This window comes from Amborella trichopoda, chromosome 6 (genome assembly GCF_054954075.1).
Source record: "Amborella trichopoda isolate Santa Cruz 75 chromosome 6, AtrichopodaSantaCruz75HAP2 v2.0, whole genome shotgun sequence".
In the NCBI taxonomy this organism is placed as follows: Eukaryota; Viridiplantae; Streptophyta; class Magnoliopsida; order Amborellales; family Amborellaceae; genus Amborella; species Amborella trichopoda.
The window spans coordinates 38,932,902-38,945,574 of record NC_142341.1 but is presented as its reverse complement, the minus strand read 5'-3'; the positions used below and the strand labels follow the sequence as shown (position 1 = coordinate 38,945,574).

At 36.4% G+C, this 12,673-nt stretch overlaps 1 long non-coding RNA gene across 1 annotated transcript; it reads left to right on the top strand.

Annotated features, from left to right (window-relative positions):
• Positions 1-1,047, top strand: LOC148781746 (uncharacterized). Its single transcript, XR_016058439.1, has 2 exons — positions 1-455; positions 670-1,047. It is a non-coding gene; the product is annotated as an uncharacterized LOC148781746 (long non-coding RNA).
• The last annotated feature ends 11,626 nt before the right edge of the window (positions 1,048-12,673 follow it).

Sequence of the window (12,673 nt, the reverse complement as noted above, 5' to 3'; positions counted from 1 at the left end):
AGGGTAGGCGACATGAATTCGAAACTGCAATGTGCATAACTGCACTACAATGTGCATAACTGCCATGATATTGGACGATATTGTCGAGCCATATATGCCGGATCGTGTGTGCCAACAATGTGGAGCTAAATGGGAAATCCTATATATGTTGGTAAGATGACTAATAGACAAGGTGGGCAGCGAGATTGGAGAAATGTAAATTTTGACAAAATCCATCATTGGTTGACTCGACATGAGCGCATGATGCCAGGCATTGATGTGGATACTGTTAATGTGTTGTCTTCAGAGGAGTACAAGGCCTAGTGCAGCCCAATGACCCATCCCATCTTATTTTCCATAATGTTGCTAACCCACCAAAAGACATAATGCAACCTGTTAATCAAGAAGAAGAAGATGTGACTCCTGCACATGAACCACAATATATAATGAGACATCGAGGTTATGAGGTCCAGCTGGTATGTTTATATTGTCTTAAAAATTATTTTAATTTTATACTTTACCTATTAGTTCCATGAAATTGTTTTAATATTATATTTACTTATCTTGCTTTTGCATGTTAGTGCAGTTCAGACAAGTACAGTCATGTTAATAGAGGCACTTGCACTTAGACATAAGTGGTATCCTGAAGTTTATAATGATGTTAATGCTGTGTTTGAAATGCTATTTAAGGTTATGCCTGTGGACGAGGATGAAATAGAAGTCATGATGAAACATTTACAACGTCAAGTAAATGAAAAAGCTGCACATGACGAGTTCAAAAGTGGTGTAGTGGGTGAAAGTAGTCGTGCTGCAAAAGACCTAGCTCCATCCACACAACCTACGATTGAGGAGCCTAGAAGGCATAATACCTGAAAGAAGTAGTATCAGTTCAAGAGAAGGCGATGACTCCTAATTTTGAGTGTATTGAGTGTTTTGTACAGTTTTGTACTTTCAAGCATTTGTAATGTTATTATATTGTAATGAAGTCCCGAGCAGCTAATGTAATGGTCTTTTTGACAATATTTGAGTGTTTGAGTTTTAGTATATACATTTAAAGTTTTTTATTTGTTTAATTACGCATTTATTTGAAAAGTTAATGTAATGGTTTTTTTTTCTTGGATTTGCTATTGGAAATGCCCTCAAGATTTAAAGGTTAATGGTTTATAGTAAAATGCACTTGATTTAGAGCCTCGGTAAATGTTCTAAGGGCCCTTCCTCTAAATAAATGGTTTAAATAGCCTTGTCTTGATCTTGGATTTCTCTATCCTCTCATTGTAACATGGCCTATATATCTGCAAATCCCAATCTCTAAAAAATGGTATTAAAAAACCTTTCAAATGGTTTTAACTTATGGAAAAGCAATGACAAACAAACCTTTCAAATGGGGTTAAAAAAACAGAAAAATATAAATTTTCGATTGTTGAACAATCATTTTTTTTTGAATTTTTGGCTTTTCAAAACCGAAATGAAAGGATTTTCGGTTTTTCAACAACCCAAACACAACTGCAATTCCAGAAGGTTATTGCAATTTGAAATGAGGTTTTCGGTTGTTGAAAAATCGAAAATGCTTAGTTTTCGGTTTTTGAAAAATCGAAAACACAAGTTGAAATTCTAGAAGGTTACTAGAATTTGAAGTTGTGTTTTCGGCTGTTGAACAATCGAAAATCATTTGTTTTCGGTTGTTGAACAACTTAAAATGCCTAATTTTCGGTTGTTCAACCATAAAAAATACAAGTTGAAATTCTAGAGGGTTATCGAAATTTGAAGATGTGGTTTCGGTTATTCAATAATAAAAAATGCTTAATTTTTGTAAGCTGCAAAACCGAAAGCATCGTTTAAAATTCCAGTAACCTTTAGAATTGGAGTTGAGTTTGTAGTTTTTGAACAACCAAAAATTAGGAATTTTTGGTTGTTCAAAAACACAAGATTGACAACACGAAATTCAAGATCTTTATTAATTCATCAAAATGATAATTCGATACAAAATTACAATCCAAACATTATTATGAACTTAAGATTTACTCCCTAAGGGCCTATCGGTTCTTTGCAAGTCCTCCTATTATGACCCACTGAACCGCGTCGCTTACACTTCAAAGGTCTGGTGGTGAGTTGTTCAGGCTCGAATATTTTTCGTTGTTTTTTCGGCCTACCGAGAAGGTGTGTCGTCCTTTGTGGCAACACTGTCCAGTTGAACATACCAGTCAATTCAATATCATTCGGGACAGTCCCAAAGGGAGTTTGAAAGACACTTTTAAAGTATTTCACTGTGAAATACTGAAGGCAGTATGCAGTGGGATCCAAGTGCATATGGTTAATAGTCGCAATGGCATGACTACACGATATGCCACATATTTACCATTTTCTACAACTGCACATCCAATGAGTTTGACAACGTCCTTCTTCCCAAGATAGTGGATCTCAAACTGTGTATTCATGGCGGATATAACTTTATGTAAAAATTTTTCCTTCATCTTTCACAAGTCGAGTAATTTTTGGGCTTGCGATACTAGCATGTCGTTCCAACTATTAGCTAACTCCCTATTCTTTTCAAATATGGTCATCAACTGTGCCCTTAATTCTTCACACATTGCAATGATCGGCTTTTCTTGAGCAGATAAAATCCAAGCATTGAATGACTCGGCTATGTTAGAGGTAAGATGCTTGTATCTCGCCCTTGAAAAATAAGGATTTACCCAAGATTTGGGAGGGATATTCTTAATCCACTCATATGCTTATGGGTTAGCACACTGTATATCAAGCATTATTTTGTCAAACCCACAAATAGTCGCCTTACGGGCTGCCTTCCAAAACAGCATCAACAATACTTCCGCATTTGCTGACTTCTTTATAAAGACCTTGAAGTTTCTCTCATATGTCTCATGCAAAATGCTGAAAAATATGTGGGAAAACATTTTTCTATTGCTTCTGGTAGACCTTTATGTTGATTTGATACAATTGTTAAAGCAGGCAGATTAATAAACTCATTCAGTGGTTCACTCTGTATACTTAATAACCAATATCAACTCTGGTAGTTCTCCTTCTTGACCACTGCAAATACCATTGGGAAGAGCCCATTATTTGCATCTACGACAATGTCGCGTGATAATATACCTTGATATTTTCCTTTTAAAAATGTCTCATCAATACCCATTAGTGGCATGCATCCATTAACAAAACCCATGATGCATGGCCGAAGAGCAATTAACAGGCGTTTGAACCTGCCTACATTTGTGTGGATGCGAACTTTGGTTCTAGGGTTGGTTCTTCGGAGCTTCTCTATATATAAAGGTAAGTCATTGTATTGTTGTTCATGTGATCCATCTATCATCTCTCTAGCAACCTCTTTTTCCCGCCAAGCTTGCATGTAGGAAAGCTTGACAACGTGATCACGTTGGACATCCTTTATGATGTCTTTGGCTTTAAGTTTTGATTGGTCATAATGCAGGCTTTAATTTTTTTTGCCACCCAATCACCACAAGCTAGTGGCTGATGGACCCTCCCCATTGGACAACTACATGTGTGTTTCTTAACTATAGATTTCACTTTGAAGCATGCCGTACTGCCAACTCGTAAGTATCACACTTGCCATGTGTATCCCTCTGACTTACAACTTGCCCACACCCACCCCCTTTCCTTTTTGTCAAACTTTAGAACAAAATTATTGTGGACAACAAAATCAACCAGATGATACCGACATGCATTTACATTTTAAAAAAATTGCCCAATTTTCAATTGAACCTCACCTCGTTACCATCTCGTCTATATGGGCTCTCAAATGGTTCAATATCCTTCATATCATGCTCTGCTACAAGCTCAGGCTCGGGCACCACTTGAATGTTCTTATGTTGATCAGGGAAAGGAGCGTTACGTCGACTGTTGATAAAAGATCGAGTGTAATATAAAGCAACATTTGTGCACATAAAAGATTTAAATAAAGCAAATTAGAGATGAAAATGTAAATTGTAGATGTATTTATTCCTTGCAGATTGGCCATCACTAACAGGTTCTGCCGTTCGAAATTTCATAGATCTCCATTTCGGCTCTATTGTAGAGGCAATGTATATAGCAATATTCAAAGACTCCCTTCCCAGACTAAAAGATATATCTATATCACCACTTACATCAATCAATTCAAAGCCACTAGATAGACTTGTGTTGTGGTATGTAATAGTCAATTTGTTTGGATCACACGATGTTAAATTTCCATTATACTTCGTAACTTTCAATTTTCTCATTTTATAAACAACACGTATGTCGTCTGGATTCGTCTCAAATGATCCCCATATCGAAATACCAGTTGCAGTCCCCTGGCAACCACCGTCAATGCTACTGTATTAAATGAATATCAAAATTTGTGTTATAAAAAATCAATACAATAAAGAATACAAAAAATTTGGATATATCTAACTAATTTAGGGTTCATAAAATGTGAGTTTTACATAATAGATCAAAATAGTGTACTACTAAAAATGTCAATTATTCAATAAACAACAAAAAACAACAAATATTAATACAAACACAAAATAAACAACAAATATTAATACAAACAAGCAAGTTGAACAAAATTTACCCAAAACAACAAATACAATATAGTGTACTACTATATATATCAACATAATGTACTACTAAATAAATCGATTGTTCAATAAACTACCTAAAATAACAAATATTAATGCAAACACAAAATAAACAATAAATAATTATACAAATAAACAACTTCAACAATATTTACCCAAAAAAGTCTACTTCAACAATGCACAATAAATAGTAATACAAAAATATAATATTGTCCTAATTGTGACAAATTAATCGACAGTATAAGGTAAAAGTAAGAAGAGGTACCGATCACGACCAGACTGAGAGCCAATCTCTTCGAGTTTGTGGGATATTGTATTGGGGGATAGAAAAGTTCGTAGGATATTATATTGGGTGACACAAATTTTTTAGAACTCTAAAATATCAAGAAAAATACTCCTTCATGCTCGTATGAGGGGGTTAAGTCAGGCTTTTTCGCGGAAAAGTTTTAATTTTTAGTTTTTGAAAAACCGAAATTCCAACCATTCGGTTCTCCAAAAACCGAAAAGGATAAAATCGTCTTTTAAAAAAAAGTTCGTTATGAAGTGAAAAAATGGACATGACACTAATAATGGAAACTATTTGGTATTTTAGTAACAATACAAACTATAATGGATATTTATCTAATTTGCCCAAATATTTATATTGATTTCGAGCTCTCACCCTCTAGCTATCTACTCCCTCACATGATCTACCCAACAACTCTTGTTTCTTAGCAAACTCTAATCAAAAGCGGTCAAAGCTCTCTAAAACCCATATTTTCCTCCATTTTCTCTCTCTAAAAGATATTTCTCAATATCCTTTTTTAATCTAATAACCCATTTTAATGGCATTCTAAACTACCAAATTATGCTATTTTTTTCTCTCTTTAAAACCATAAACCTAATCGCTCTCTCTCAAATTCCAATCTCTAAATCTATTCGTTATTTGTTATTTACACATTGGTAAGCTTGTAAATTATATTTTAGTGCACTTGATTTTTATTTTATATGGATTATGTCTTAAGAAACTTGATTCATATATGTCTTAAGGAACTTGATTTCTATATGGATTCTTGAAATATTGTTTTTAATTTTACATTTCCTAAGTTTTGTTGAATTTGGTAGCCTATTCCTAGGAATCTATGATTTGTAGAATTTTATTGTTTTTTATCTCAATTTTATATTTTTGGCTCATATGAAATTCAAAATTCCATGGTGTATGAATTTTGTTGACTTGTACTTTACTTATCTTCATTTCCATTATTTATTAATTGATGTTTGCTACACAACAATGGAGGTTATCTCTAACTGTATATATATATATATATATATATTTCAATAAATTTACTAGTGATATATTCACATTATTTGTGGAATGATGCTTTTGTCAAATCCTGATATTGTACTTCTACATTTTCCATTCTAGTTGGATATTATCTCTTGTCATCTTTATAAATGTCAAATCTAATGATACAAGGGATAGACCATGCAGAAGGACTGGATGGCTGATCTACCTCGTCCGAGGATCGAGGAGAGTTATGACATATTCTTATTATCATCTAATTAATTTAGTTGCTACTTTTTGTAATTTAGATTTTTATCATATTATTAAATTTAGATTTTTTTTGACGTTCTTATACTGTCTACAATAATTACTAATATGTTATTCAATTTCACTTCAGATTGTATTGATGAATCCACTAAGGCCCTATCATTATGGAAGATTGATCAGTGACATGTAGAGCTTATCAGAAAGACTGGTTTGGGCTCATTGATGGACATTGTAGTCGTCAATGTCGATCGTATCCCATTAATGGCCTTCATAAAGACATGGTGTAACATACAAATACTGCCCGCCTAAATGTTAAGGAGATGGGTTCCACTCTATATGATTTATGATGGAGATTACATGTACTTGTGATAGGCAAGCTCATAACAGGTACCACGCCTAAAAATTATATGGATTTCATTTATAAGTATCTGGTAGATTGCCCCATAAAGATGAAAATAAGGACTAAATGTATTTGGTTGAGGAAGAGGTTCCGGCAATTACCTAAAAGGCATACCAATTTGCAATTGGTGCAATACACAAGTGCCTGTCTCCTTTACTTGGTTGGCACAACTATATTTGCTGAATCATCTGAAGGATCAACTCTTCCACTTTACCTCTAGTTATTTCAAAATTTCGATGCAGCAAGGAAGTACGCAGGGGTGCCGCAGCCTTTGCCTTCTTATATCGGTCTTTATCTATGGTCGTGGATGGGGAGACGATACATTTCAGTGGTCAGTAACCTTGCTTCAGATAATTTTGGAGAGTTAAGTAATTTTCAATCTTCGTACTTTTTTTTGTGTGTGCATGTCTTGGTGGCTTATGGTGTCAAACTCTTTTGTGCATGTTTGATGTAGTGTTGGATCTATGATTACTAATTATGGTATTGAATTTCATTTTAAATCGTATTGATAAATCCACTAAAGCCCTATCATTATGAAAAATTGATCGGTGACATTTAGAGTTGATCAGAAAGACTAGCTTGGATTCATTGATGGGCATTGGGGTCTTCAATGTTGATCACATCCCATTAATGGCCTTCATAAAGACATGGTGTATAGAGACAAATACTGTCCGCTTAAATATTAGAGAGATGGGTTTAACTCTATACGACATATGATAGATATTATATATACATATGACAAGCGAGCCTATAATAAGTACCGGGCCTGAAAATTATAGGGATTTTATTTATGAGTATCTGGGAGATTGCCCCCACAAAGAAGAAGATGATGTTTAAGCATCTTGGTTGAGGAAGAGGTTCGAGCAATAACCTAAAAGTCACAACTAATTGCAATTGGTGTAGTACACAAGTGCCCATCTCCTTTACTTGGTTGACACAGCTATATTTGTCCACTAAGCTAAAGAATCAACTCTTCTACTTTACCTTCAGTTGTTTCAAGATTTCGGTGTAGCAGGGAAGTATGCATGGGGTGCCGTGGCCCTTGCCTTCTTATATTGGTCTTTATCTAAGGTCATGGATGGGGAGACGATGTATTTTAGTGGTCAGTATCAGGTAATTTTGTACTCTATATAGAGTTAAGCCATTTTCAAGCTTCTTACTCTCTCTCTCTCTCTCTCTCTCTCTCTCTTTTTCCTTCTTCTGTGCATGTCTGGTGGCTTATACTTTCTAACTCTTTTTGTACATGTTTGATGTAGTGTTGGATCTATGAGCAGTTTATAGCTCTACGCCCCAAGTTGATACAAATGAATTTGAGAATGCTTAGAGCTTGCATATGTGTTAAACAACCGCGCTAGAAAGACCCATACAAAGCGTTTGAAAACTTCACACCTGCATTGGTTAGTGGTGTCATTGTAGTTTTTGTAGTTCACTTCGAAATAATGTATTTATATAAGTTCTTATCGTGTCATGTTTTGTATCTTAAGGTGAATTGGGAACCATGCGAGGAGCCCAGAGAAGAGAACTACAAAACATTAGACCAAATCAATAAGGAAACCACATTGTGGCTGTCATTTTTAATAAATTTCAATAATCCGAGTATTACATGCTCGACTGCATGCTTTAAAAATTTGGGAAGGCGCAAGGAATTTCTGCTGTGCCTTTGAAGTAAGATGGGAGCGAAAAAGTAGGCAGACCTCCCACAAGTTGGATGGATGAGTTGAGCATGAAGATTAGAGATTGGTGCAAACAACAATGCAATGTTATTGAAACTATCATGGATATGAATAGGGGCATGCCTTTGGAAGAGTTCATGGCATGGTACAACCGTTTTACACACCAGTATATCAATAACTCCATCTGCTCCCTGTCGTGGTTGCGATCACCTAGATAATGCCCTAGAGGCGACGTTCACAACAACGATGGCTAAATTATTTAGTTATGTATTTTATTATCTATTAAAGTTTTGTTCTGTATTGAATCAAATTTTTACGTTCTCATTTGTCTTGTAATTGCATAAATGTTGTACTTGCAGCATGTAATTGCATAAATGTTGTACTTGCAGCAACATACATGCATAGAGATGTTAGAAGTCACTCTTCAAAATGAAGTGCTAGTAGGAGATTCTAGGTGTTATGTATTTGCCGCCAGTGAATTGTTACTAAAAGACACGCCGATGGAGACAGGTGTAGAGGAAACAATGGGGTCTGGGCATGGAGGAGAGGTGTGTGAGAGTAAGGATAGTGAGGAACATGATGGAGGAGAGGAGAGGGAACGTGACGAGGATGGTGAGGAGAAAAATGGAAAAAAGGAGAGTGAAGGCGAGCAGGACGATGAGGGAGAATAAAGAAAAGATCGATATCAGGTGCACAATTCTGCCATGCACGAAAAATTAAGATGGAATTTTTTATCGAGAAGAGGGGAGATATATGGGCCCCCTTGACTAGTCAGGAGAGGTCTGCTTAAAAATCCAATATGAACCGGAAGAGTCTAGTTAGTTGGCCAAAGAAATTTATGAGGCGGATGAACTGACGAACTTTGTAGCAATTCGACTATGTAAAACTTCTAGAATGAAAAAAGATGTATATTTTGATATATCTTTATGTAGTTTGATAAACAGTTTGGTGTTTCTTGCTCAAATTGCATAAATCTTATGAAATGTAGCTTTGTATAATTATGGTTCTCTTTCAGCTTTGTATCTTGATGTCTTGGTTGTTCGATATGTACTTTGAAGTGCTTTAACAATGTTAAATTTCCACAATGAAAAATGTCATGATTTGTAACCTTGCAATTGTGGTTCGAGGAACTAAGTTTCATCCCGAGGTCTTGAACTCCCTTCAAGTGCAAAGGGCTCAAGTGTAGAGGGTTAGATTCTCAACATTCAAGCATTCAATTTCTCGTATTTTAATGAACGAGATTATTTCTTTATTGTATTTGTTTGAATAAAAAATTAAAATATAATTAAAAAAATAAAAATGTGTCACCTTGGGAAGGCCTTTTTCAGCACATTGCATTACGACAATAGAGGATTTTGCTACACATGGCATAAAATGTGTCAGATTATGATTTTGGTGACCAGAAGGATTTGTGTCGGACATGACACAAAATGTGTTGGATTGGGCTTCTGGCCATCAAAAAGTTGTGTCGGACCGAGAACAAAATGTGCCGATTGGGCTTTTGGGCACTAAAAGATTGTGTCGCATCGGGCGCAAAATGTCCTAGACCGGGCACAAAATGTGCTGGTCTGGGCATAAAATGTGCCAGACTGGGCTTCTAAGTACTAGAAATAATTGTGCCAGACTGGGAACAAAAGGTGCCAGATCACGCCTTTGGGTAGCATAAGGTTTTGTGCTAGACTAGGTGCAAAATGTGCTGGACCGAGCTTCAAGATAACAACATGTTTTATGTCGGACCGGGCATGAAATATGTTAGACTAGGTTTCTAGGCACCAAAAGGTTTTGTGCCAAACTGGGCACAAAGTCTACCTGACCGGACTTTTAGGTATTAGAAGTAATTGTGCCGGACCAGGTCTCTGGGCATCAGAAGGCTCTATGCCGCACTGGGCACAAAATGTGCCAAACTAGGCACAAAATTTGCCAGACCGGGCTTTTAGGCTCCAAAAGGCTTTGTAAAAGTCTGCATGACCGGGCTTCTAGGCATCCAAAGTAATTGTTATCAGACTAGGCCCCTAGGCAGCCGAAGGTTCTGTGCTGGACTGAGCACAAAATGTCCCGGATCAGGCTTTAGACTAACAAAATGTTGTGTCGGACCTGACACAAAATGTGTTGGACCATGTTTCAAGAGAATATAATTTTTCAAGAGAATAGAATGCTTTGTGTCCACTGTGTCAGATTGGGCTTGAGAACAACATAATGCTTTGTGCCAGACCGAGCAAAAGTTGTGACAGACGTAACAAAATGCTTTGTGTCGGACCGAGCTTCAAGATAACAAAAAACTTTGTGAACAAAATGTGCCGGACCATGGTTGTGCATATATAGAGTTTTTTTTTTTTTTTTTTATTAGCAAATCTGGAGCACAACGTAAGGTTTTTCAAATGCGTAACATTCCATACCATTTTAATTCACTTGGTTTTGACATCCTTCAACATTTCTTATTTTAATGCAAGTGTTCAACGTAACACCTTTATTATTTTCTATTAGAAGCTTTTTTTTGGGTAGATCAATGGGAAATACAGGCCCCTTTGAATGTGTCAGTGGTATTAGAAACCTAGACCGGTATAACTTCATTCCCTATTTTGTATTAGAATCGCAACAATAATACGTTAACTTTGCAGTATCTTTTTTTTTTCATTCAATTTCAATTGGCGTGAAACCTGCTTCTGGGTGTAAAATCGTTTATCAATACTTCCTCGGTATTTAGTTTCTACTCGTAAAGTAAGTTGAAAAGCTTCACTTAAAGTCCATAGTCGATATAGAAAAAGGTCTTCCCTAATCGTAGGTTGAAGGCCAATGACATATCGAGCAACCTTTTGTTCTTCCGTTTCGTGGAGGTTATTTCGAGCAACTAATCCATAAAACTCTCTTGTATAATCTTCCACTTTTTTCTGACTCTGTTGAAGATTTTGGAGTTCTTGAAATAAAATTTACTCATAATCCGTAGGAAGAAAAGTTTTTCTTTTGATTTCTTTTTCATCTTTTACCAATAAGTAAATTTTCATTTCCTATTACGAAGTCGGGATTATTGAAGGAGATGCACTTTGAATCAAGCTCGAGGTCGAGCTTCTCCCAACCTTGAGAGAATGATGCAGAAAAATTTAAAAAACTCAAATTTCTATTTTTTCTTTATTTTTATTGGTTAGGAGTTTTTATGAGCCGCATAGTATGGCGGTTGAGCCTTCTTCTCGTATTGGGTGAGAGGTGGGAAAGATTAGAGTTGAGTGAGTCATTGGTCTTAGATAGGGTAAAAAGGATTTAAATAAATTTTATTAGTGAGTTTATCTTTTAACAACATATGCAACATTTGTTTTTAGAGAGTCTTTTGATTAGCTCAAATTGTGGGAAGAGATGGTATAAATATTTTCTAGATGGTGGTTTTTAGAAGGTGGGAAGTTATCATGTTGAAATCCAAATCACTATTTTTTTGAAGTCCAAATCTTTAAAGACGTGAGGAAAGAGAAAATAGGGGGATGATGTGAGGAGAAAGAAAATAGAGGTACAAAGAGAGTGCAGATAGAGAGAGGCAAAGTACATGCAAATGAGAGAGGTTTTCTAGTTATGGTTTATCTTTTTTTTGAGTTTTTTTAAATGGATGTTCCTGTTCATTGTAAAAGAGTGAATCAAAATTGAATAAAATTTAGACTCGTGAGCGGTTGGTTGTTGGGCGCAGAGGATGTTATAGCTCCATACCGCTCACTATTCATTCTCACTCTCTCTACTTCGGTGCACACCTCTCTCTCTCCTTTCCACTCACGCGCAAAGAAATAGAGAAAAATATCACTTTATTTTTTCTTATTAGTGAGAGAAAGTGGAAGAGGTTTTAAGGTTTTTGCAGATTAGCCTCGAGCAGAGTGGGGTTCCATCGGAGAGAGAGAGAGAGAGAGAGAGAGAGAGAGAGAGAGAGAGAGAGAGAGAGAGGGGGGCAGATAAGAGAGCGTGTTTTATTGTGTTGGGTTCACGGAGGGTTTGGGCTTTGGACAAAGAATGAATGGCAGTTTTTTGGCAATCGGCATGAAACGGTTGCCGTAAATTCCAATTCTACTGCTTGTTGCTCAGGCATGAGAGTGATCAATCTTAATGTTATAAAAAAAAAAAAAAAAAAAATGAAAAAAACAGAGTGATCAATCTTCATGGTGAGGTTGAGGGAAAACCTGGCCACTCGTTACAAAACTTGAGTCTGAGGTCTGGACCAGGACGGGCCTAGGGCCTAGGCCATGAGAGTGCCCGCCTGATTTGGCACACCTCAACCCTTTTTTCTTTACTTTTCCGTTTCATTTCCTTCGATTGTGTTTGGCCGAGGCGGACCTGAGCTACCGCCTCTTAGGCGCAGTTCGCACGGGGCCAAGGCTGGGCTGGCCTATTGCTAGCCCTAGTGCCATTAAAAAATTAGTTACCCAATTGGCCTCCTATTTGACATATATTAGTACCATGTTGTAAGCAAGCCGGGCCTAAGTGGACTCGTGCTTGATTGTAGGCCCAACAAGCTTGATGGGTCCTGAAAGGGGTCTGGAAC